The 26,670-nt window shown below is 42.1% G+C and overlaps 1 long non-coding RNA gene across 1 annotated transcript; it reads left to right on the top strand.

Annotated features, from left to right (window-relative positions):
- Positions 1-2,181: 2,181 nt before the first annotated feature.
- LOC142012711 (uncharacterized) lies at positions 2,182-14,633 on the top strand. Its single transcript, XR_012645438.1, has 4 exons — positions 2,182-2,605; positions 5,158-5,225; positions 12,507-12,621; positions 13,888-14,633. It is a non-coding gene; the product is annotated as an uncharacterized LOC142012711 (long non-coding RNA).
- The last annotated feature ends 12,037 nt before the right edge of the window (positions 14,634-26,670 follow it).

The raw sequence follows: 26,670 nt of genomic DNA, 5'->3' as shown, positions 1-26,670 counted from the left end.
TTTTGGTTTCTTCTTGACATCAGCGTAAGAAGATACATCAGTTACAAAGACTCACTGAACACACAGCTGAAATAATACAATGGGTAGATGACCTACGTACATATGCTTTAGAATCTGCTGCTTCTAGAATTATTTTTTATGAAGAAACAAGAGAAGGAAAATTGCAGAGAAAAGTAAAGCTTGAAGATCACATTGAAATTAAGGCTGTTATAGATGGAGTAGAAAACATTTATATTTCAATATGCTCAACACCACAGTAATGGCTATTGATCTCCAGGAACAGAATAAGGGATATTTAAAATTATCTTGATCAAAGTGTTTCTGGGAATCTTCTCTTCTTTGCTGACCTAAGCATAGTCTGATACCACATACCCGTTGCCTACCCTTCTCTCCCTCTTATTTGGCACTTAACCTTATTCTTTCTCCTCAGCTTCTTTTACTCCATGTCCATTCTTTCCATCTCTCTCCTTACCCCTCACTTTTTCTTTCTTTGAGATTGATATTGTATATGTACAAAGCACATGATAAATATTCAGAATTCATGGGATGTAGCATACAGTGCATTCTTGTGCCTACTGTGGGGCCAGAGACATCCACTTGTCTAACAGCCTGACAGATTCAGAAATTCTATTTTCAAAGTATTAAAAGCTGAAGTGACCGGCTTCTGGTGGAAATACATTAGCTTCTAGAACATTCACAGTTCTAATGTGGCATCTTCGGACGATACTAAAATGGTCACCTTTTAATGACTGCCGTAGCAGCAAATGAAAAGCCATGGGTGCCATGGAAGATGTGCATTAATTGTTTACTGCCTGGCAGAATTTCATTAATTGGGGTAAATCTTTCAGTGAGGAGACATGTCAGGCTCTAAAGTTGAGATCCACTCTAAGGATACTTAGAAGTTCACAAAAAATATAAATACAAAACTATTTGTACAGTCGAAAGCAGCATTGTATTTCATATTGCCTTGACCAATGCAAAGTGCTCATGGGCCTGCCCTGTTCCATGTAAAATCACATCAGATGTTAAACAACACATGTCCTTAAGGCCATGTCTACAAGGCAGAGCTATTCTGAGATACCTTGGTATCCCGAAATAGCTACTTTGCACCTTTGAAATGTACCTGTTAATTTGAAATATTTTTCAAAATAACAGTTATGCTATTTCAGTGTCCTTGAATTCCTCATTGCAGGAGGAGTAAGGGATGCTTTGAAATAGCACACTATTTTGACATTTGGTGCAATGTCAAAATAGCCTATTTTGAAATAAACTCGAAATAAGATAAAACAAAACAGCATTCATGTAGCACTGTACAGACTAACAAAATAATGTATTAGGTGATGAGCTTTAAAGATCACTTCAGATCTACGGCATTGCCCATCCAGAGTCAATCATACAGTAGAGAGATCCAAAAAAGGGGCAATTGTCCCATGAAAGCTCATCACCTAATAAATTATTTTGTTTATCTTCAAAGTGCTACATGACTGCTGGTTTCTTTTGTTAGACTATTGCCTACCCCAGCTACCTCTATGTCACTATTCCAAATGCACAATTTCAAGTTAGGAGGCTGTGTAGATGTAGTCGAAAGGTCTTCCAGGCACAGAATTGTCTACCTGTGTAGCCTTTAGTTACAGACATACCCTGGACAGAACTAGTATTAGCATGAGAGCATTTGTGCTGGTTTGTTATTTCCTAGCACCATGGCCCCAGGACCCAGAGCCAGGTGCCTGAGTAAGTACTGTAGGTACAAACATCTGTCCCCCACTCCCCCGCTTCTTTCCGTGCTGTCACCAGAAACGTGACTAACCCAGGCACCAGGTTTTGGCAACTGCCGTGAAAGGCCCGGGCAGTGGGGCAGCCCCGGCACCGAGGTAGCTCGCAGGTGGACGCCGGGCAGGTTCTGTCTCCCCCCGGGGCCAAGCTGACACTGAAACACGAGGCGCCCCTGGCGCTTCTCCCCGTGCCGCCAGCGAGGCACCGGCTTCCTCCGCCAGTTTGCTACGGGGCAGCGAGTCCCAGGCGCTGCGGGGCGGGCTGGTGCGGGGGGGGGGGCTCACCCCCGTCTTTCCCACCCTCAGTCGCAGGCAGGAGCTGTCCTTGAGCTCATCAGCGGCCCAGCCTCCACCTCGCTCGCTGAGCGCTGCTAGAATAACCCAGCAGCAGCGCCCCCCGGCCGCCGCACACGGGCTGGGAGAGCGGCGGCAGCGGCAGCAGGGCTGGTGCGGCTGGCTGCAGCGGGAGCCGCCCCACCGCGGAGGCAGCGCCGCACTGCCGCTGACTTTTCCGAGCAAGGTCATGCACTGAGCGGCTTCCAGCGCTTCCCCGCCGGCGCTGCGGTGCGCGCAGGGGCCTGCGGGGCGGGCACGCGGCTGCTCGGGGCTGCAGAGAAGCCGGGGCTGTGGCATGAGCGGAGCTGCCGCCTGCCCTTGGCGCTGGCAGAGGAGAGGCCGGGACGCTGCGGTAGCAGGCGGACAGCGGGCAGCGGGGCTGGGGAGAGCAAAGGGCCAGCGAGCGGGAGCCCAGCAGCTGGAAGATGGCTTCACCCACCTCCCCCGTGCCGGGAGGCGGGTCCTCGCCCCCCGCCGGCCAGGCACGCATTCGCCAGGTGGGTGCACCCTGCAGAGGGCACGTAGCATGGGGCAGACACACACTGCCTCCCAACACCCACTGCGTGGCGCTGATACACCCACCCACGCCTGACAACATCCACTGCATGAGACTGACACACACAGGTCACAACAACACACTGTGTGGCACTGACACACACACAGAGCTCACAGCACCCACTGCATGGGATGGACACACCTCATAGCTACACACTGCATGGCACTGACAGCCCCCCCAACAATCACTGCATGGGACAGACACACACCACAAAACATACTGCTTGTCATTGGTACACCATTGCCTCATACTGCATGGCACTGAATCCCCTCACAACAGGCGCTGCATGGGACTGACACACACCTGCCTCACAACACATTGCGTGGGACAGACACACGTACTTCACAAACCCACTGCCTGGCACAAGCACGCACACACATCTCTGAACACAGTGCATGGCACTGACATGCACCTGCCTTGCAACACCCACTGTATGGCACTGTCACATGTCTGTCTGACACAGAGAGCACTGCAGTGAATACCACAGATGACACAAACACCACGGGTGTTAGAACATCACAGACACAAAGCCTCAGTCATCCATCACACACAGAAGACGCTGTAACCAAGATACACCACATAACCTGGAAGAATTAAACACACAGATATACACACTGTTTATCATTGTGTTTTAGAGGAATGCAGATTTCTATTTGTATTGTGCTACATAAGAAGGATTGAAGCCATCTGCTATAGTTTGGGTGTCTGGAGCTAGCTGTGGGGTGTATGCTTGTGATCTTCAGCAGCACTGATGACAGGAAGGGTAGCACACAGGCAGTATGTCAACGTGTGTAGGTGTCAGTGCCACCACCTGTGTTGCTATCATTGTGCTCTGATGGGACGAGGGAGTGTGGCAAGGGTTGCTCTGGCAGAGGAGGTGGTAGGCTGAAGAGTTTTCCTTGGTTACTGGTTTCAGGAAATGAAGTGGGAATTTTGAGGAGAGGAGTTGACAGTGTTTTCTTTTTTCCCCTGTGGGATCACACCTGCAGTTGTTGAAAAGGGTGGTAAAAGGGAAATTCAATGTCAGCATGGCAAATTATGATAACATTTAGTTATAACTCTCAAGTGTTATTCTCACCTTCAGTTTACCTGGCTTTCTACTCAGGGTCTCCAAAGTCTGACTCATGTAACCGATAGTATTATAAGGACTCCCTTCTTTTCCCCGTTTGTTGCGGTTCTTTGGCAACACAGTTAACTCAGAACAGTTAAGGGGTCATTGCTCTGTTTGCAACCTGGTTAAGTTCTGGTAACAATGCTGTACTCAATCTTGGTTCTGATTGTCATGTTGCTACCTCTAACTGTTGCATCTGTTTATTTTGCTATGCTGTGTCAAGTGCAAAAATAATTGGTATCTATATGGTTGAAATCTAATAAATATGCTCCCCAGTGACGTGCACTAAATCGTTGAAAATAAATTCAGTTGTAGAAAGCAAAACCCTGTGTTGTCGCGATGCTTACTCTGTATGGTGGTAACACCCTGTTAAAGAGAGAGCTTGATAACTACCTTCCTGTAGATGTCTGTTTAGACAAAAAGCTCACTGTTGCAATGATTGTGTGTTTCTGATAATTACATAGCAAGGATTTGTAAAGCTGTTAATACTTCCTAAATAAATACGTAGAATACATAGACCCTGCTTGCTGTTGAATTACATTAGAATCGTGACAAAAAACACATGGACCTTTCCCATCCATGTTTACCAATAACGTAAAACCACTCCCAACTCAGTGAGCTAACTGGTGTCATTTTGTGAACATTGATGATGAGGATTCAAAAGCCACGTAAGTGTCACTGAGTTTTCAACAAAGGCAGAAGGCCTGAAAGTTAAAGCTGTGAAAGAAAATAGGTAATTATTCATGTATTTACACAGCTCTCCTTCTGTCTTCACATTCTAATATACAGACAAAATTATTTCAACTGCTGTGTTAGGTGTGCATGTGTATACATCCATGTATGATAAATGTAATACTTGTGCATAGATATACAAACTTGTGTGTACACACACATTGAATTATAACAGGAAACCAAGATATGAATACGAATATTAAAACAATTTAATATTAAAACAATTTGAATAGCAGTAACTATGAATTGGCAAATATTTTAGGGAGTTATTGTGACTGCCATGTTTATTAAAGAACATGAATTAAGATATTAATTAATATAATGCAACAATTACCAGGTTATTGTTCCATCTCCTACTTTTTTATAATAGTCTGGCACCTTTTTGCAAAAAAAGAGTCATACATTTGCATTGACTGGTGCATTAATTTACATTTTGAATTTTGAAAAAAAAAATTTGGAGTTATTTGTCATTCTCCACCAGGCCTGGACTTAATCTACTCAAGTAGAACAGAAACACTGCCAACTTCTGACTGCCCGGAATTGCAGTGATTCTGATCTGCAAGTATTTTTGAACATACTAGAAATAGACTAGATAATAATGGGTGTGTCTTGCTATGTTCTGAAATGTTTAATTTGCTTTTTTATATTAGAACATCAAAAGGAGCATGATTAAGATGGTCATAATCATAAATTAAAAACTGTTCAAAAAGGATTCATGGTAAGTACAAAGATTAGTGTGCTGCGTATGTAATCTATTTGTGCGTTCGGTTGACAAAGTGGTTCAGGTAATCATCCAAACTTCTGAGTGGTTATCTGAACTAGTCAAACCTATTGTATGTTGAAAGGTCAGGCTGGATATCTTGGGCAACAGGGCTTTTGTTTGAGATTTCAGGACATGTTTGCTTCAGGGCCCAGCTGGAAATACCACAAGAACAGTTTTTTTCCAAATATTTTGGCACTTCCTTTTCCTTCCCAGCAGGAAACTAAAAGTGAGGAAGGAAGTATCTGGGCTTTTATAGTTCATTCTGAGTTTGATTCTAGAAGTAAGCAAGGTGAATAGGGGATTTTCCTGGATTCATTTGACCCTTCCTACGCAGTGATAAGAGCAAAGACATGGCATGTTAATATAAAATAAGGTTACTGTTAAAGAGGTGTTAAGTACCTGACTTGGCAGAAATCAGGTCTTGAACCTAAACACTAGGAAACTTTGAGAAATTAGCTTTTTGTGCTTATAACTTATACATGCTGATCCTGCACTATGTTTATTTTAACCAGCTGTGTAGAGTAATCCTTCTAAAGTGAACGAGAGCCACACTGGTGACTCACCTCAATAGAAATCTGATATGATCCTCCTGGACATTTCAAGTATTTGGTGCATTTATTAGCTCTATGATCAGCATCCAACTCATGAATATTACTTGAATATTACATTTCAAGTTATTTATTTGTAATAGCAAACAATTAGGGATTGCTGTTGTCACAACCCATGAAGAGAAGGGACAAAGAAAAGCTAGTGTAGAACCAGTGAGTTGGTTGCTCTTGACATGGTGATATTACACACACAGCTAATATTGCATTCCATCCACTAGATTTATTATCCCTGAAAAATAATGCAAAAGAAAAAGTGAGGAGTTACATTCTGGGGAAATGAGACAAATAGCTTAGGCTTTGCTTGGTGTTACATGTACTCAAGTTTCTAGTGGATTAGTCCCTGTGTGTAAGAGTGTAGAATGTAAATTCCTATAAAGGTTGCACCCCCCTGGACTGGCATGTTCTCCTTAATAAGAGAATTTGCCGGATCAAGGGAGGTTTCCTGAATAGGCCCCCAAGCTGCCAACACCCTCCCACACTGGGTTGCTCACCTATGTGCTACTGGGCTGGCTGGGCTCCAGCTTGTGCTGCCATGGGAGTTCCTCTCTACATTGCCTGCCCATGAGGCTGACAGTGTTGCCAGCCCTGGCCCTGGCCACACATGGCTGCTGCAGGAACCTGGGGACATGGCTTCAACTCCATGGGGCTGCTGGGGCATGCCCACCCTGGCCATGAGGGGTTGCTAGGGGATGCTGGTTCTGGTCCTGGCCCTGGTCCTGTGGGGCTGCTGGGGATGTGGCTCTGGCCCTGCTTGGCTGTCTCCCACTGGGCTGCCAAGGGGGATACTGGCTTTGATCTCATGCAGCTGCCCCTGTGGTGTTGCTTGGGAACGCCATGTCTGGCCTCACGTGGCTGCCCCCGTCAGGGTTGCTGGGGATGCCTGCTCTAGCCCCCCTGGGCTGCTAGAGGATACAGGCTCCTGTTTGCCCTCCTGCCTGTCTCTCTGGTCCAGGAACATCCCTGGTCCTGCTGGACCAGAGAGTTCTTGTTCTAGGAGGCACAGCCTTTACCATAACACCTTCCTGACCTTAGTGAAAGGATGTGTCTAGGGTAAAAGGAGTATGGCTGGTGTGTCTATGCCCTGACTGCCCTTAGTTACCAGAATGGCTCCTGGGAATAAGGAGCAACCAAAGGTAAAGCAAAGCAGTCTTCAGCCTGTAACAGAATTAATTATTAACTAATAAGAAGTACGTTTAATGACAAATTGAAAACCTTATCCAAGTTTAACCTCTCTAATTCAGAACTCTCTCATCTGGAGAACTCCGTAATCCGGCATGATTTTCGTTAGCTGGACAACCACTTATCGTGGGTGTGGCCAAGTTTCCCATGGTCCCATACAGTTTGTTTACAGTGTTGTGTGCTGTTAAGCAGCTATAATTTACCCCTAAACATCTTTTCTAAGGGTCCACTAAGCAGTGGTAGCATTGGTAATATGTTAGAATATATCAATTTCCCATCATCTGACAGATTCTCTTGTCCAGCATCATTCAGGTCCCCAGGTTCAACCTGTATTTCTGTGCATACCTTTAGTTTACTATTTTAGAAAGCATTTCTACTATGATTTATTGGGTTACCTTGTAGTCAGATTGTTAGCTTCCATACTTAATGTGTCTCTGAGGGTTTTGCTGGATTATTTTTGCTTTCAAATCAAGGACTTTTTAGCACTCTGGATTAGCCTTTCATTATGGTATTTATTGTGCAACGAACATGAGAGAGTGATACAACATTCTGAATTAATGTGTGGTGACAGAATTAAAGAATCATAGAAAAGTAGAACTGGAAGAACTCAAGAGGTCAACAAGCCCACCCTCACTCTGCCCTCACCGCAGGACCAGGTATTATACTAGACCATCCTTGTCAGGTGTTTGTCTAACCTACTCCTAAAAATCTTCAATGATGGTGATTCCAGAGTGTCTCTAGGCAGTTTGTGTCTGTGTTCAACCACCCAGACAATAAGGAAATCTTTCCTAATGTCCAGCCTAAATTTCCCTTGTTGAAATTTAAGCCCCACTGCTTCTTGTCCTATCATCAGAGCTTAAGGAAAATAATTTTTCTCCCTCCTACTTGTAACAACTTTTTGGGTTCTTGAAAGCTGTTATCATGTCCCCTTTTAGTCTTCTCGTTTCTCGAGTAAAAAAAATCCAATTCTTTTAATCTTCCTTCGTAGGAGATGTTTTCCAGATCTTTAATTAGGGTTTTGTTATTTTTTGTTTTTTTTTCTAGATCTTTTCCAAATTGTCCACATTTTTAAATGTAATGCCCAGAATTGGGCACAGTGTTCCATTTGAGGCCTAATCAGCAAAGACAGCAAAGAGCAGAATAGAAGGATTACTCTGTGTGTCTTGCTTACAGCATGTCTATTAATACATCCCAGAATGACATTTGCTTTTTTGCAACAGTGTCACACTGTTGACTCATTTTAGCTTGTGGTCTGCTATGACCCTTAGGTCTTTTTCTGTGGTACTCCTTCCTAGTCAGTCATTTCCCATTTTGCATGTTTGAAACTGATTGTTCCTTCCGAAGGAGTACTTTGCATATACTCTTACTGAATTTTATCCAGTTTACCTCACACCATTTCTCCTATTTGTCTAGATCACTTTGAATTATAATCGTATCCTCACAGCACTTGCAATGCCTCCCACCATGGTGTGATCTACAAACTTTATACATGTATAAAGAAGAATCACGAAAGAAGTGTTTGATAGCTACAATTACCTTATGTCAGGGATCAGCAGCCCCTGGCACAGGTGCCAAGAGTGGCACACAAGCCAATTTTCATCAGCATGTGAGGCAGGAGCTGAGCCTCTCCCCACCTCCCCCTTGCAGCCAGGAGTTTGTTCAAAGCCATGCTGCCTGCAGATTAACAAAAGACCAGCTAATTCAACCAGCCACCAGCTGAACAGTAGAGTGCTGCATCTTTATTTATTAATGAAGCTGTTGTAAATAGGACTGTTAAAAAGTATCACTGGTACTCCAACCAGACATAGTGATCGAAAAGTCACATTTTGGCACTCTGCCTGGGAAAGGTTGCTGACCCCAGCCTTACGTGCTTAACATATAATTTGTCTACTGCATGTTTAGAATTATTTTAAATTGCAGTTAGAAAGCAACCACTCAGCAGTCAAGTTTCTGCTCTTTGGTCTTTGTTATTTGGACTTCTTCTACATTGCAATGAAGCAGCATCCCATGCAATGCACTGGATGCCCTTCACAAACTTCCAGTTGTACATATGCAAAGAAGTAAGTCCCAAGATGAAATCAAATAACCCAACTTTAGGTAAAATTATTGATGATCCTTATGCAACCACCGTGAGAGCTTTACACTACCACAGCTTTCAAAGCTCCTTATGAGGGAGGAAGAAAAGAGAGCTTGCAATGTTCCAATAAACTCAGGAAGTTACAAACCAAATGAATACGTAACTAGAAGTCATTCTATTGATTGCATTTTGATGTCATATGTTACCACTGTAGCATTTTTAATTATTGGGCCACATCCTGAAAGCTCAATGCATGCAAACCTCCTACTCTCTTGGGGTGCTGAACTCTATGGGAGTCTTTCAGTTGATTTTAATGGGATTTGGATGAGGCTCCTGAACTGGATTGATGTTTCTGGAGTGCTTGCTGGATTTGGTGTACTATTTGCACTTGCTAACTATGGCCCAGATTCAGCAAGGCATGTGCATTTCCTTAATCATGTGAGTCGTCCCTTTGAAGTTTTGTTTAAAAGGCAAAGGCCCTGCATCCTGATGTCAGTGATATTTATCTTACAAAGCTTAATTAATTACCGAATGTTAAACAAAGCTCTTGCAAATGACGCCATTTTGGAATGCAGTGTTTTGGAATATATTGGGTCTTGTCACTTAGGATTCTGAAAGTTGGTTTCAAAAATTTTCCTTCTGATTTTCAATGCTCATTTTAGGGGCTACCTCCTTGAGAAGAAAAAGCTTTAAAAACCTAAGTTAATATAAATTTTGTCACACAGATCTTGTATTTGCCCACTTGTCTTCAGTATGCCCAACATTTGGTCAAACTTTGACAATGTGAAAATAACACCTTAAGTACTTTACATCTCATCCTCTGAGGTATCCACATTTAGCAGGTTCCTTCTATGGATCTGTTACGGTCTTTACAGAGGACAGGTCAGTTCTCTCCCTATCTTATCTTCAGATTCTATGGACGGCTTCCCTGGCTTGGGATTCCACACAGGTGATGGAACAAGTGGGCTATCTGGATTGTCCCTTATAGCATCCTGAGCCCCCACCAGTGTTTCCTGTAAGTTGAGTGCGAGGCGCTGCCCAGCTAATTAGCAGAGTGCCCACAGCTGCATAAAGTTGGCATTATCTCTATCTACTGATGGTGTACATCTGTACATGGCTTGGTACACATAACAAAATTTATTCTGCCCGTAGACGGAAAGAATCTGAAGGAAACGCTGGCCCCTCACATTGTAAAAGCACCCTTCAGAGTCCTGATCTGGTCAAGTACTTTGGCATGTGCGTACTGTTAACCACATAAATAGTCCCATGACTTCATAGGGACTCCGCACATGCTTGACGTTTGCTGAAACAGGGCTTAAAGTAGGGGTGAAGAATCTCCAGCTTGTGGGCCAGATTTAGCCAGCATCTTGCCTGGATTGGCTCTGTAGGCTCAGGACTCCTCCTCCCCAGGATTGGGGAGCTTGTCCTGGCACTCCAGCCTTGCTCTGCTCCCCGCAACACCAACTTTCTGTTGCATTGTGGGGAGCAAGCCCCAAGCCCCATTGGCTGGAGTAGGCAAGCCAGGGCTGGATTTGGCCTACAAGCTCCGCTTGCCAGGTAGGGTGGTGGGGGAGGACGCAGCTTCACGGCTGGGGACACAGCAGCGTAGTGAAGTGCTACCTTTAGGCTTTTCTTCTGCTGTTCAGTTGGCTGGAATTGTGGCCAGTAGGAGCATCCGGGAGCAGTGCCTAGAAGAAGTGGGGGACATGAAGCCATATGTGTCCCTGGGAAGCTGTGCACCTAAGCACTCCCTATCACTCAGGTCTCCTTATTCTGTTTCTGCACCCCTTCCTCTCAGATCCTTCATCATCTCCTGCCCAGAGTCCACTCACTCCTGCACCCCCATAGTGACCAGACCCCACACCCATACTTCCTTCCTGTACCCTATCTCCCATTCAGCCCTCATACCCCCAGGCTGCTCCCACACCTGTCACCCACCCAGACCCCAAACCCACTTCCCAGCAGCCCTCTTTCACCTACTGAACCCCTCTTTTTGGCCCCACCCCAGAATGTAAGGGGCCCCACAACCTCTACTAGTCTAGGCGCTCCTAGGTTCTGGGGATGATGTGCAAGAGAAATGAGCGGAATGTCTTTTGTTCTGCTTCTCAGTTTGGGGTCATGTCAGGTTTTTATTTGTTTGCTTGCTTGTTTGTTTATTTATTTATTTAGTAACTTCTCACTTTTGTGTGGCCCCCTACTGATTTTTCTGTGGGTCAGTGGCACCCAACCCAACAAAGGTTCCTCCCATCCCTGGCCTAAATGATGGGTCCTGAAACAGAAGATGTCTACACGAGCAGGAAGTCAATGATCCAAAAGTGCTAATGGGGTGAGGGAGGTCATATTAAGATTCAGTTACGACTGGGAAGATAGGGGAGGAGATTTCTCTGTTACTTTCACATTAAAAGTTTAAAACGAACATAAACAAATTGGAAACCACTCTTTCTTACCATCTTTCAGGACTTATTCATAATCCATAAGTACAGACTCTGATTCATTATCAGGAAAAGATATGTAATTTATAGGGCAATTTAAGCTTCGGGGAGAAAAATGATGTGCTCAGATTTGAGCTGTGACTGCAAATTTAAGAAAATGCAGTCAGTTATCCCTTTCAGTGACACTATTTAACTGTTCAGTCAAACAACCAAGGAATAATATTGGGGAAAGTTGGTGGAACATCCTCTTACCAGTGTTGCTGATGGAACACTGACGTTGTAGCTAGTTGAGTTTTGCTGCATTCCACAGGAGAAAAATGAAAACAAAATTGAACCAAGATGAAAAGATGTCAGGGTGTGTTATAAAGTGAGAAATTCAGTGCGCAGGTGAGATAGAGATGACAACGTGATCAGCAATAGCAATGAAATTATTATTAGAGGGGGTTGGAAGGTGGTTTTCCCATCAAATTAAAATGTATGAGATTTCAAAGATTTTTTCCATTCCATATCAGGATCAACTTAAGATTTGGGTTTCAAAATATTTCATAAAACATACAGAGAAAGGGTCCCTGGAGTACTTACCTGAGATATGGGAGAAGTAGGTTGAAATTGCTGCCCTGAATCAGGAAGACCAAGTGTTTGCACATCTAGGTTGAATGCACTGACCTCTAGGGTGGGTCTTTGTGTCATTTTGACCAGAAATTGTATACCGAATATAAGAAACCTTCCTGACAAAAGATTTGGTTTTCACAAAAAGGGTTTTTGAAACAAACAAACAAACCTGCTGAACTAGCACCAGTCACACAAGCTAGTATGCACACAAGCTAAATACAATACCTCAGAATTTGGAAGTCGATCACCGGTAAAAGAATCAGATTAGCAGGAGTGATCTGTGAAATCCTGCTCAGAAAATCTCTCTGTGTTCTTTCTTCTTTTTCAGTGGTTTTCATTGTAGTATCTGTAGGGGTTCTAAAGATATGTATTTTAAATTTGCTGTTCTTGGAGGATGCCAGATGGACAGTCCTGGAGGATTGACTTCTCTATCTACAGAACAGGTACAGCCAAGAGGGCCACCATTTTAGATTTTGGTGTGTGTGTATGTGGGGAGGGCAATTTTAACCATGATTCCAGATACTACTTATAAATATTGGGATTATGTTTTCTAGTATGTGTTATGTTGCATTTGTCAACATTGGCACTCATCTGCCATTTTGTTGCCTGGTCACTAGCTTTGTGAGATCCCTTTGAAGCTCTTTAGCATTCAGCTGAGAATAATTATCTTGAGCAGTTTTGTATCATCTACAAATTTTGCCGCCTTGCTGTTTACCCCATTTTCCAGATCATTTATGAATATGTTGAATAGGATTGGTCTCAGTATGGATCCCACGGGGGAAACACTAGTTAACTTTCACCATTCCAAAAACTGACCATATATTCCTACCGTTTGTTTCCTATCTTTTAACCAGTTATCAGTCCACGAGGGGGTCATCCCTCTTGTCCCATGACAGCCTTCTTTGCTCAAGAGCCTTTGGCGAAGTACTTTGCCAAAGGCTTTCTGGAAGTCTAAGTGTACTGGAGTCCCCTTGTCCACATGCTTGTTGACCCCCTCAAAGAATTCTGTTAAATTGTTGTGGAATGATTTCCCTTTACAAAAGCCAAGCTGACTCTTCATCAACAAATTGTGTTTGTTTGTGTGTCTGACAATTCTGTTGTTTAGTACAGTTTTAACCAATTTGTACAGTGCTGAAGTTAGACTTTACCAGCCTGTAGCAGGATCACCTCTAGTTCCCTTTTTAAAAATTGGCAGCACATTAGCTATCCTCTAGTCATTTGGTACAAAAGATGATTTTAACCAAGTGTCAGCAACTCCTGGCACAGGTACCAAGGGTGGCATTGGAGCCTATTTTCATTATCACGTGAGGTGGGAGATCAGTCCTGACCCTCTTCCCCCATACAGTCAGGATGTTGCTCAAAGGCATGCCACCTGCATATTAACAAAAGACCAGCTAATGCCACCAACCAGCACCTAAATGGTAAAGCTCTGCATCTTTATTTATTTATTTATTAATGAAGCTATTGTAAGTAGGACTGTTAGTGACTTTAAAAAGTATCACAGGCACTTGGACTGTACATAGAGGTCAAAAGGTCAAATTTCAGCTCTCCGTCCTGGAAAGTTTGCTGACCCCTGGTTTAAAGGATGGTTACAAATCAGTGTTAGTAGCTTTGCATTTTCACATCTGAGTTCTTTCAGAGCCCAGTGACTTGTTACTGTTTGATTTATCAGTTTGTTCCAAAACCTCTTCTAATGCATCTTTCCTCAGATCTGTCACCTGCAAAGAATGGCTCATATTTAGGAATCTCCCTCACACCCTCAGCTATGAAGACTGATGTAAAGAATTCATTTAGTTTCTCTGCAATGACCTTTTCCTTCAGTGCTCATTTAGCATCTCAATTGTCCAGTGGCCCCACTGGTTGTTTAGCATCTTTCCTGATTCTAATGTACTTAAAATTTTTTTGCTAATACTTTTTCAGTTTTTGGCTAGCTGTTCTTCAAATTCCTTTTTGGCCTTCCTGATTTGTATTTTACACTTTATTTGCAAGCTTTTATGCTCCTTTCTATTTTCCTCACTAGGATTTTTCTTCCACTTTTTAAATTGTGCCTTTTTTTCTCTCTCACTGCTTCTTTTACTTGGTTGTTAAGCCTCAGTGTCACTTTATTTGGTTCTCTTACTACGTTTTTATTTACTTTGGGGTATAAATTTAAGTTGAACCTCTATTATGGTGTCTTTGAAAAGTTTCCATGCAGCTTGCAGGGATTTCACTTTTGGTACCATACCTTCTAATTTCTATTAAACTAACCTCCTAATTTTTGTATTGTATCCCTTTCTGAAATTAAACACCACTGTGTTGGGCTGCTGTGGTGTTTTTCCTACCACAGAGATATTAAATTTTATTATATTATGGACATTATTTCCAACTGGTCCAGCTATAGCCATTGCTTGAACTAGATACTGTGCTTCACTTAGAATTAATTCAAGAATTGCCTCTCCCTTTGTGGTTTCAGAACCAGCTGCTCTGAAAACCAGTCTTTTAGGTCGTGTCTACACTAGCCCCAAACTTCGAAATGGCCATGCAAATGGCCATTTCGAAGTTTACCAATTAAGCGCTGAAATACATATTCAGCGCTTCATTAGCATGCAGGCGGCCATGGCACTTTGAAATTGATGTGCCTCACCGCCACGCGGCTCGACCCGACGGGGCTCCTTTTTGAAAGGACCCCGCCTACTTCAAAGTCCCCTTATTCCTATGAGCAGAGGGGAGTAAGAGGACTTCGAAGTAGGCAGGGTCCTTTTGAAAAGGAGCCCTGTCAGGATGAGCCGCGCGGCTGCAAGCCGCGTCAATTTTGAACTGCCGCAGCCGCCCGCATGCTAATGAAGCACTGAATATGTATTTCAGCGCTTTATTAGTAAACTTCAACATGGCCATTTGCATGGCCATTTCGAAGTTTGGGCTAGTGTAGACACGGCCTTAAGGTGTCAAGAAACTTTGTCTCTGCATTCTGTCCTAAGGTGGCATGTACCCAATAAATATGGGGGCAATTGAAATCACCCATTATTATATAGGTTTTTAAATTTTTATAGTCTCTCTAATTTCCCTACTATTATATTCTTATTATAAGAGCATAGACTTTCTATCCTCCATAGAGCTTCTGTGGAATAGTTTGGTTCATTTAGGGTGTGTCTACATGGGCACAAATCTTCAAAACAGCCATGCTAATGGCCACATCGAAGATTACTAATGAGGCACTGAGTTGAATATTCAGTGCCTCATTAGCATTAGGACGCTTCTGGCTGTGGCGCTTCTAAAGCACCGCTTTTGAAAGCGTGCGGCTCAGCGCAGCTCAACGGGTGTCCTCTTTGAAAGGACCCCGCACCTTTCGAAATCCCCGTATCCCACTCACTGATCGGAATAAGAGGATTTCGAAAGGTGTAGGTCCTTTCAAAAAGGACCCAGTATAGCTGCGCCAAGCTGCGTGCTTTCCAACGCGTCACTTTCGAAGCACTGTGGCCGGAAGCGTCCTAAGGCTAATGAGGCGCTGAATATTCAATTCAGCACCTCATTAGTAATCTTCGAAATATGGCTATTTCAAAGATTTGTGCCCATGTAGACACACCCTTAAAGTTTTTACTTTATTTGATTTTATGCTTCACATACAATGCCACTCCACCAGCAGCATGACTGTTTCTGTCCTTCTGATATATTTTGTACCCTGATATTAGTATGTCCCATTGATTATCCTTCTTCCACCAATTTCTCTGATACATGTTGTATCACTATCCTCATTTGATAGAAGGCACTCTAGTTCACCCATCTTACTATTTAGACTTCTAGTGTTTGTATATAAGTACTTTTAAAATGTATCACTTTTTAGCTGTCTGCCATTACGTGATGTGACTGAATGGAACTTTTTTTATTTAGCTGCTTCTCATCAGATGTGACCTGTATTTTGTCATTTTCAGTCCTCTCCTCTTTACTATGACTTAAAGAATCTCTTTTAGTAGATCCTCCTCTAAGGAATGTCTCTGCCCAAACAACGTGCTCCTCTGCACCTGTCAGCTTTTCCCCAACCCTTAGTTTAAAAACTGATCTGTGATTGTTTAAATTTTAAGTGTCACCAATCTAGTTCTACTTTGAGATGGAGCCCATCCTTCCTGTATAGGGTCCTGCTTCTCAAAAGTTTTCCCAGTTCCTGATACATCTAAACTTCTCCCCACTACACCATTGTCTTGTCCATACATTGAGCCCTTGCCATTTTACCTGTGTAAGTGGTCCTGTGTAATGGAAGCATTTCAGACAACGTTGTCATGGAGATCCTAGATTTCAAACTCTCACCTAGCAGCCTAAACTTGGCCTCCTGGACTTCTTACTGTCCTTGCTATGTCATTGGAACCTACATGTATCATGACCATTTGATACTTCCAGCGCTACACATACATCTATGTAGATGTCTCGAGAGATCTGCTGTCTTTGCACCAGGCAAGCAAATCACCATGTGGTTCTCCTGGTCATCACAAACCTCACTGTTTATGTTGCTAATAATCAAATCCCCCATTACTAATGTTATGTAAAGCCTCTATCCAACCCAGTATAAAGTGAATGTAAGCTTGTAACTGTTATGCTTTGTAAAAACATAAAGATTTGTAATAATATCTAGATTTAGCTTTGTTCTATATAGTTATATTTTGTTTTTTAATGGCTGCTCGGCTATATTAAGTATTATAAGTTAGTAAGAAATTGTTTATAGATACCATAAGAAATTCTGGCTGTTAGAAAGTTAGGCGTGTCTGCAATTTCATTTAGATATGTGAATGTGGATGTGTGTGTGTGTGTGTGTGTGTGTAGTGGAATCAGTCCCTGAATCCAGCCTGTCTGGCCGACTAGCTGCCAGCAGCACCTTGATGGCCAGAGAGTAATGGGAGCTGAGCCCTGCGAAAGAAACCACCCAAGAAAGAGGTACCATTAACAGAAGATCAGAGTTCCATCTGCTGTTAGCTGATGACTCATGGTCATACAAAGTCCTGGCGCAGTAGGGCAGGACAAGAGCTTTGGACTGAAACACACAAACAGATGGGTGCAAAGCTATAGGGGGGTTCTTCTTGCCACCACCACTCTGCAGGAGTTAGTCTTGGCTGGCTGAGGAGGGCACCTAGAGCCCTGGCCCTGGGACCCTCTCCCGCTCCCCAGGATGGATGGTACTGACAGCTCCTGAGTACATGCTGACAAGAGAAGCACAATCTGACAAGGGGATCTGACTATCAACTCACCGCCCTGGATTTGTGTTAGTTGGCAGACACGCTATGCCTTTCCTCTGCTGTCTTTGTGCAATTCCTCACCTGTGTGAGTTTGCCTTTATAAGTGTACGAGTGCAAGAGGGTGTATAGATGTGTGCTTCAAATCTAGGTCCCGTTTTTCTTTTAATCCATCCATCTATGACATTAAATAAAATTCACATGAGTGTAACCCTGGGGTAGTCTTTAATGTAAATTAGGGTAACAGCTAATACCTAATAGCTGGTGTTCCCTTCCCAGAGAGGTGTCCTCAGTGTGAGAGGATACCATGATATCTCAGTGGGAAGGAGAGTCCCAAATGTGGGATCATTTCTCACCGCTCCAGTTGGATGTTCTTCCCTGAGACTTTCACCTTCCTCAACATTACAGAGACCATCAGACTGAAAGTGAGATCATTCTACAGGGTCTCAGAGAGTCTCATCTGTGTACCTCTCTGTCTTCCTTAGTTCTGCAGCCCTGGTCTCCAAAGCCCTTACGTGGTCCTGAGGGCCAGGAGCTCCTTGCACTGAATGTACACATATGCCACCTGCCTATATGACAGGTAATCATACATGCTATATTGGGTGCAGTAAACTGGATAGTCCCCACTCTGTTCCTGGGCTTCTGTCCGAATCCCGTTTTTACTCCGAAAGCTTCCTCCTTTCTTGGTATGTTTTTAAAAAATCAGGTAGTTTTGGTTTTAGTTTAAAAACATTTAAAGAATGTTAAGCAGGTCTAGCCCCACTGAAACTCTGCCTCTAAACTCCCTCCCAAAACTCCCCTGTTAGCCCAGGCTTTCTTTCCTATCTTTTGCGTGGAATACCTGACAAGGCTTTGGGATTAGGTAATGATCCACTTAAATGACAATCTTAATCACTCTGCCTCTATTTATAAACAAACTCCCTGCCACAAAGGCTGTGCTGCTCCCAGTTTTCCAGTTCAACTCAGGCTATGTAACTGGGCTGTCTGCTGAGGAATTCCCCATGAACCCATCCGCTTACCTCAAGTGCAATAGAAGAACTGGCTCAGAGGTATCATTGCTGCCTGCTCCTGTATCTCCTGCCTGCCCAGCCCCACAACCCCCAGCCCACGCCCATACACCATTCTTGCCTGGGTTGCCCATCCCTAGCCTGCTCCTGAGTGCTCCCTCCTGCCAAGACCCCCCACTTCTCACTTGTGTGGCCCCTGACTGATTTGTCTATGAGTCAGTGGCTCCCAACTCCAAAAAGGTTCCCCACCCCGATTTAAGGTATGAGGTTAGTGTAACCCACACACATACTGGGTATGGTCACTGTCCCGTTCAGAGGCAGTTAGACACCTTACAGAGAGAAAGATTAAGTATTCTTTATTGCCTTATCTGAGGGCCTGCTGGCTTTTAGTCCAAACAGTAGAGGCTCATGCACTAAGCCGCAGAAGTCCCAGGTTCAGTTCTGCCTGTTGGTGTTACATTAGCACATGCTACCTAGCCCATATTAAAATGTTCTGAATATCTAGCATAGGCCAAGCACACTGCCTTTAACACGAGCTAAGATAGTTGAATTAAAGTGTGGTGGGGAGACTGGTAGCACGTGTTGAATTGCATGTTGCCCTGTGTACACTGGATTATAAAAATGTGTTAGCTAGAACATATTAGTACCATTAAATCCTACTGTTAAAAAATCTACGTCTGCTGTGGCCCCTACAAATCCATTTCTGGGGAGAAAAAGTGACTGTGGATCTACCACTGCTCCTTCAGATCTCCTTTCCGTGCCAGGGGCTGGAACTCAAGCCAAAATTGTGCTTTCTAGGGAACAGCGTCTCCTTTCCTTGTGCAAGTAGAGGGTTCTTTTGTGTGATTCCATTGCACAAGGGATTGAGGATTTGGAAAGCCAAGGGTGCATGGGGGGCTTCGGTCAAAGGCAGAGCTGGGACCAGAGGATGTACCGTTATGTGGAGGAGGAGAGTACTGACCTGTAGATGGGTAGAGTACTAGAGCTGCAGAGGCTGTGGAGCAGATCTGCATCCCTTCCTCTTCATGGGAGTTCTCCAGTAGCCACCTGAGCTGCTCTTACACAGCACTTGGAAAAGGGATTTTAGTTTCAGTGCTCAGGGGAGCAGAGCTCTGCAAGCATACTCCTTATTTTATTCTCTAGCGGCATAATGGAATTATGAGGCGCTGATTCACAAAAGGCAGTTGCTTATAGTAAGTTCTTACATATACTCTGGAGATTTAAAGGTGAGTCTTTTCCCCTTGTATAGGGGATCACTTTGCTCCTAGATTTCGCAAGAAATAATCCCTCTGCTGAAACCATAGTGCTATGTGACTTGTCAGAGCTGAAGAAGTGTCTGTCCCACGAAAGCCAATCACTGAATAAATGATTTTGTTAGTCTTTAAAGTGCTACATATCTACTGCTTTGTTTTGTTGGAGTACAGACTAACACGGCTACCTCTCTGTTACTTGTCAGACCTCATACGCTCTGGAAGACAGAGCCTGGTCAGTACTGCCTGGCAGAACTCCAAAGAAGTACAAAAAGCGTCTTTGGAAATACTTATATGTTTGTGTAGCAGACTGCAACATCTGGTTAAATCTCGAAGGTAGCATTTCCCTAGCATGTATAATATATACAATGAGCAATTTTTATATATTTTACATATTTTCCCTGCAAAGGGAAAAAAAACAGTGAAATCAAATGTAAATATAACATGTCATTGCAACATTAAGTATGAAATTTGGAATACACAGAAATATTTGCCATTCTTAGGATGTTATTTTACTGTGTTAAGGAAGAGAACTGCACCTATTTATTAGAAATTGGCCTAGTTGCAAAACTTGAATCCAGGTTTAGTTTCCCTTCTTCACACAAAGTCTGGGAATGTTGTTTGTTTAGGGAGTCAACTGAGACACATCTCAGCTCTTGATTTAACTTTAAATACAGACTTGTGGCATTTTGGACTTTGGGTTGAACCCCTCTAATCTGGAACTCTCATCTGGAAACATGCGTAATGTGTCATAATTTTAGTTAGTTGGACAACCACTTACCGTGGGTGTGAGCAAGTTCCCACGGTCCCATAAAGTTTGTTCACAGCTACCAGTCCTGGCTGTCAGTGTTCTGTGCTGTTATTAAAGCTGTAATTTAATCCCTAAATGCCTTCCAAGAGCCTAGTAAGCAGTGAAAGTGTTTATAATGTTCTAGAAAATATTGGCCTCCCATGATCCAGCAAATTCTCTTGTCCAGCACTGGTCAGGGCCCATGGGCACTGGATGAGAGAGGTTCAACCTGTAGTTAAAATACAATTTGAGTAGAACCCTATTATGATGTACATGTAAGGGGTCAAACCCATAATCTATGCTGGCCACTACTGGCAAAGGCCTTTACAACAGCCCCTTGTAACCACAGATCCACTCAGAGGAAGTTGTACTGGTAAAAAGCGGCCACACCCTCTTCTTTGCTAATGAGCTCCGCGGGTCGCCAGCATGGTCGCAAAAGACGTCCCAGGAACCCTATTACGTGAAGAAGCAATGCATCCCCTAGCAACCTGGTGTGTTTGGCTGCAATCACAGAATAAAGCAGCCTATTTCAGGTGTAACATCCTGAGGGAAGGCAGCAGCAGCAATACCTGTGTCCTCCCCTGGGTGAACCTTGTGAGGCGCATGGAGTGAATTGTAATTTGTCCCTGCTTGCTCCAGTGTACATGAATTCTCGTCAAAGGGACCAGAATTAAAGTGACAGTTGTGTGACTATATTTTCCACTTTAGCGGTATGTTAACTGGTATTGGTATATGATAAAATATTATCCGCAGACATACTTGAGTATTCACATTGGCAATAATACTGAAAAGTTGAAGATGATAAATAATCCAGTTGAAGGAAGCCAGTTTAGAAAAAATAGAAAAAGATGCAAAAGCAATCACTAGAATATTCATATTAATTGATATTTTGTATAATTTACCATCTTATCATTATAAGTAAACTCTTTATATGTCATTTAGTCATGGACAGACCTGGAACCCAATAAAGTTTTCAGTTCTGAACGTTTTGTCAGGATCTAGAGTGTTGGTTCAATTTTATCTTTAATCTTGACCTTTTAAGAAAAAATAAAAGTTAAGCATCACAACATTAAACAAAGAACATCTGCAGAAACAAACAAATGTGCATTTTTGATTTCAGTAAGCTATATGTGACTTATTGGGAAAAAATGCATGCTAATCCACAATCTATGTTCAGCATTTTTAAACGATCAAACATAATGGGTAGTACACTGTTGTATAATAGGTGTAAACTAATTATAAGAAAAGACAATTATAGCTAATGCATAAATAAATTAGCATCTGTTATGTTCTAAATAACTACAATATAACGTTATTCAAGGTGCAAACTTAAACACTCAAACTTTGAGATACTGTATTTCAGGTTGCTTATGGAATCTTCATTCTATCCTTGCTGTATCTCTTCCATGCATGCACTGAGGTAGGGCTTTTATGGAAAAAAATCACATGTGATCATGTAATCAGTTATTGTATTATAATATACAACATTCTTTAGAATTTTCATGTTCAGCATTACTGTTTTGGCATCCTACCAATATTTTTGAGACGTTCAAGCTAGAGAAGGGAAATCTTAATCTTAATTTTCAAAAGGTTATAAACCAGACCTAAACAGAATTTCGTGGGACAAATGCACATCTCTAGCCCAAGGGCAAACTTCAAAGTCTCCTAGCAAGCGAGATATTAAAGACTCTAAAGAAAAGGGTTGCAAAGATTATAATGGGTGAAGAAAGCCTATGTCTTTAAAGGCAGTTAAGCACCTAACTGCCGTTGATAAAAAAACAAAATGGGCATTATCATGTTGTGATATTACTGTTAGAATTTATTATATCACTTAAAATATAAGTGAGTTTGTATTCATCAAGAAAAACTATTTGTAAACAAACAAATTTATTGAATTTGCTTAAACATTTTACTATCTATATCTACCTATTAGCTACTTTCAGGCCTGCAAACTGTACTATAGTACAAGTAATAATAAATAAAAGCTAGGAACATCCATTGCTTTTTATCTTGAAAAAAACTCTAACCAATTTAAATACAATAGGATTGTGAAGTACACTTCACATTAATACAACCACAGAGCTTTCTGAAGAGGTATTCACAGTTCTAGTGATATCCCTGGTGGAAGATTAGCTATGCCAAACCAGATTTTGGAATGGGGCTTTTCGAGTTAAATTGCCGCTGAGGTTTTTCAGAGTGGCAGCCGGGGATGCCTCCCGGCCCTAAAGCAATCAAGGTACAGATGAGCTAATTAGGTTCCAGAGTCTTAAAAAGAACTTGGTAGCGAGGGCTTTGTGTATAAAAAGCCATTGTACAGAGTTCACAAGAGAAAAACACCCACATAGTTAAGATGGTGTTTAGTGGTGGTTTTGATGTTTACTACACATATAGGTAATGTGGCTAGAGGCAGGGAGGAGAGAGAGAGAGAGAGAGCTGAATGAGTAAAGAACTGTCAAAATAAACCTGAAATCCTGCAGTGGTTTTTGTCTAGTTTCCTGTGAAATTTCTTTCCATCTGAGTAGTTGCCTGGTCTTGCCACAAGGTGATAGATAATACAACCAGGAGGGAAGGGATGTTTGTAAAATAGGCTTAATGTAGTTACTACACAAACCCTTGTGAAACAATAAGTGAAACATACCATGACAGCTTATAAATATTGTCAGACTTAAGCTGTCTCTCCTTTTGAGGCTTATTGAGGACCAATTGCTTGTGTTCTGCAGGCCCCTGTAATTTTTCAGTCAGCTAACAAACTGATCCTTTCAAGCTGAGGATGAAGTAGAAAAAAACTTGACGGACTTGAAATGTAACAGAGGCCATTGTTAATTACATGCTGACAAAAATACTCTGAGCTAGAAATAGGTGTGCATGAGCGATCACCGTCCTTAAATCTTTGATAGAGAAGCCTGAAGAGAAATGTCAAGTGGGGAGAGCTGGATCTGGTGAGTTTTCATTCTGCTGTTCCTATTCCTTAGTCATAATCCTTTCAAGAAGGTCAGACCCTTTGGAATAGGCCTCTTTTCCCATAGCATTCCATTAACTTTCAAAGAATTTATGTATGTGCTTTGGTAAGGGGCTATATTGAACCTCTGTAGTTCAGCACTCTCTGTTACAGCAACATGTGTGGTCTGGCAGGGTTTTATTTAGCCAGCTGTCTATTTGTCATGTGTGTGGCTAAGTTTCCCTGTGGCTTCATGCAGTTTGTTTACAGTCACCTGTCTTGGATCTCAGTTTTCTGTGCTGTTATTTAACTGTAATTTACCCCTAAATGTCTTCTAAGACCCCAGTAAGTAGTGGAGGTCTTAATAATCGTGCTAGAGAACATTGACCTCCTGTTGTTCAGCACTGGTTAGGCCATGACACTGGTTAGGTGCGAGACTAGGGATATTCAGCCTGTACCATGGTGGCTAAGCCAGGGTCAATACCCTGCAAATGCTGTTGTGGGTAGATTACTCTTTGTAGGTGGTTTTACTTGCTGCTTTACTATCATTAGCATGATGCTGTAGTGATTGTATTTTAAATGCGATGATATAAGGCAATTCCTATAAAGATAAATTGTTTCCCTTAAAATAATAGAAAAATTATGGAAACACTTATTTTGATAGGCATTGTAGGTTTTCCAGAACAAAAACCTGCCTTTTAAGTATGTATGTGCACTGAGAGGAGAATGAACCCTCCCAGGTTATTTAAGTAAACTCTGCCTCTGATAGATGTTTTGTCTCCCAGTGGATACCTTAAAAATATTTAAAATAGCACTTTATAAATGGACTTCAGAAATTGCCCAGTAAGCTGTCAAATGAGACTGAGAATTGACTTAAACTGAGAAACAAAAAGACTGTCACAAAATGTGAGACCCTTGGCTTTTGTTGTACTGGCTTTCAGCCATATCCTGCTTTCCTTGCTCATGCACATCTCCCCTTGTTGTTAGTGGGCTTTTAGAGTGAGTAAGAAATGCATGATTAAATCCCATGATTTTTAAAAAAGAAATTCTGTGTCATGCAGCAATAGTCTGTATAATGCTCCTTAGCTAGACCTCAGTAAACAAGAACTAGTTGAAGAAAAAGGAAGGAAAAAACCCAGCAACCCTTGTTCACTTTTCTGCAGAATCTTGTCACCCCAAGAAAGAGGCAAGATATTTTTGGAATCCATAGACACCAAATGAATCCTGAAACAAAGTCAATGAATATCTGGATTACATGATTTTAAAAAACTGACTGGTATAAGTAAAAAGTTACCAGAGTGGCAGTTAGAAACTACATGAAAGAAGGATTGCTGTGTGAAGAGCTAAGAAATCAAATGTTGCAAATTAGCTATTTTTAGAACTAAAAACTCATTAAAGCAGGCTCCCCTTAAATTTAAAATATATTTTCTCCCTTTTAAATCATATCATTTTAAAGGAGACACTATACAAAGAAAATGAAGTGTTGTGGATGAATGACCAGGTGTATCTGAAGGCAATGTCAGCTGGTAAGAAATCTTGCTAGTTACCAACTGCATAAGAAACAGATGATTGCTTTATTAATAAGTCCTTGATGAACAGTCAGCAAGTACTCCATGATAGCTATGTTAAAGCAGTTACAGGTGGGAGTTTCAGAATTGCAACATACAGTTCTCAGATCTGAAGGGTTTGTTGATTGCTCTTGGGAATAAAGTTTAAAAATATGCTTCTAATAAATTGTCTGATAATGCCATGGAACAATACTTTATATTTTTTTCTTCATCTGTGAAATCACTGCTGGACCCAATTACATACAACTGCTCTACATTTTGTAATTAAATCAAAGTTTTGGTCAAGTCATGCATCACAGCTGTGACTACCAAGATGAAGAAAAAACCTGATTGCTGATACTGTGCAGTAACAGAGCTTTCATTGCCTCCATTTGCGCAGCTCATTTTTAAAAGTCTGTGTGGCTGTCAAGTATGTGAGATTATCTGTGACTTAATTGCTCCCATAGAGTATCAAGAGTACAGTATATAATGGGGTAAAGACTTGAAACTTCCTATAGCAAAGGAATCTTTGTTTATGCAACAAAGGTTTATTCATCAAAAATTCCTGCAAAACATTTTGGAAGAATGTTTGCCTTGTTAATCCATTGCATCCAGTTCTACTTCTGTGTCAGTGTGTGACCTACAGCAGATTAGGCTGCTGATCTTCCTGTATGCCATGGGGTCTCAATGAGGGATTTGTGGGCCTACTGCAGTCTGTGGAAAGCTAGTTGGTCACATGGTATTGCTGCCTTATTTCTTGCTGCTAAAAGCCATGTAGCTAAAAATGTCTTCCTCTACTAATGTTGTTACTTTCCCATTCAGGCAATAGCTTTAGTCACAGAGGATATGCCTGGGTCTGTGGAAGGGTATATAGCCTTCTGAGGGATATGTACTCTCCTTTCCCTTCCTCCCTCCCAGCTTTGCTGGAGGTGATGGGGCTGTTATTCTTCTTGGTATACTGAAAGGTGCTGCTGCCTAAGTCCAGGATCCTGTCATAATAACTCAGTTGTGACATTATTCTTCATTGCCTTAATATTGTATCTTCTGTAGGAATTCATCATTATCATCATAAAATTCTCCTCACAGGCAATATATTAATCAGTGTTACCAACCCTAGAGATTTTTTTAAAAAAAGCATGTGGGTTGTCATTTTGATTTGCCTTGTGACTGTTTGTTTCTTATTAGTTCTGCCTCCAGCATATTTTTAGACATTAAGTAGTCTTCCCCACCCCTCTAAATTAAGTATCATTATCTCAGTTAAATATGCTCCCCTTCTACCTCTCAAGAAAGCAGCAAGGGTCTGATCCAACTCTGAGTGAGATCTATGGCAAAACTGCCATATACTGTAATCTGAGTAAGTTGAAACCCTGCGTATAAATGTGTAATGTTGTTTAAAAACAAATTGTCAGCTCTGACCAAAATCCCTTTCAGCTAAGTTCTCTGATTTGTGCACGTTGGGCATTAGTTCACAAAATGCATCTTGTTGGCTTGATCTTGTGACCCAAATATTTCTGAGCCACTCTTTTATATACTGAGTACATGAATCCTCTGAGGCTATTTTTTGTTTACCTTCTTTTCTTAACACTTTAAATCTAGCTTTCCCTTCTCACTCTGATGTAGAAAGCCTGCCAACACCCAATAGTGTCTGACCCTGTGCTGCTGCTCTATTCAAAATGCATGCTTAGCTCTAGTTACAGGAAAGGCTGAGATTGTAAATCCCTCTCTCTGGGTGAGTGGGTTGTGAGAAGAGAAACATTTTGTG

Source organism: Carettochelys insculpta, chromosome 4 (assembly GCF_033958435.1).
Source record: "Carettochelys insculpta isolate YL-2023 chromosome 4, ASM3395843v1, whole genome shotgun sequence".
In the NCBI taxonomy this organism is placed as follows: Eukaryota; Metazoa; Chordata; order Testudines; family Carettochelyidae; genus Carettochelys; species Carettochelys insculpta.
The sequence above is the reverse complement of the archived record's forward strand: the minus strand, read 5'-3'. Positions and strand labels throughout refer to the sequence as shown.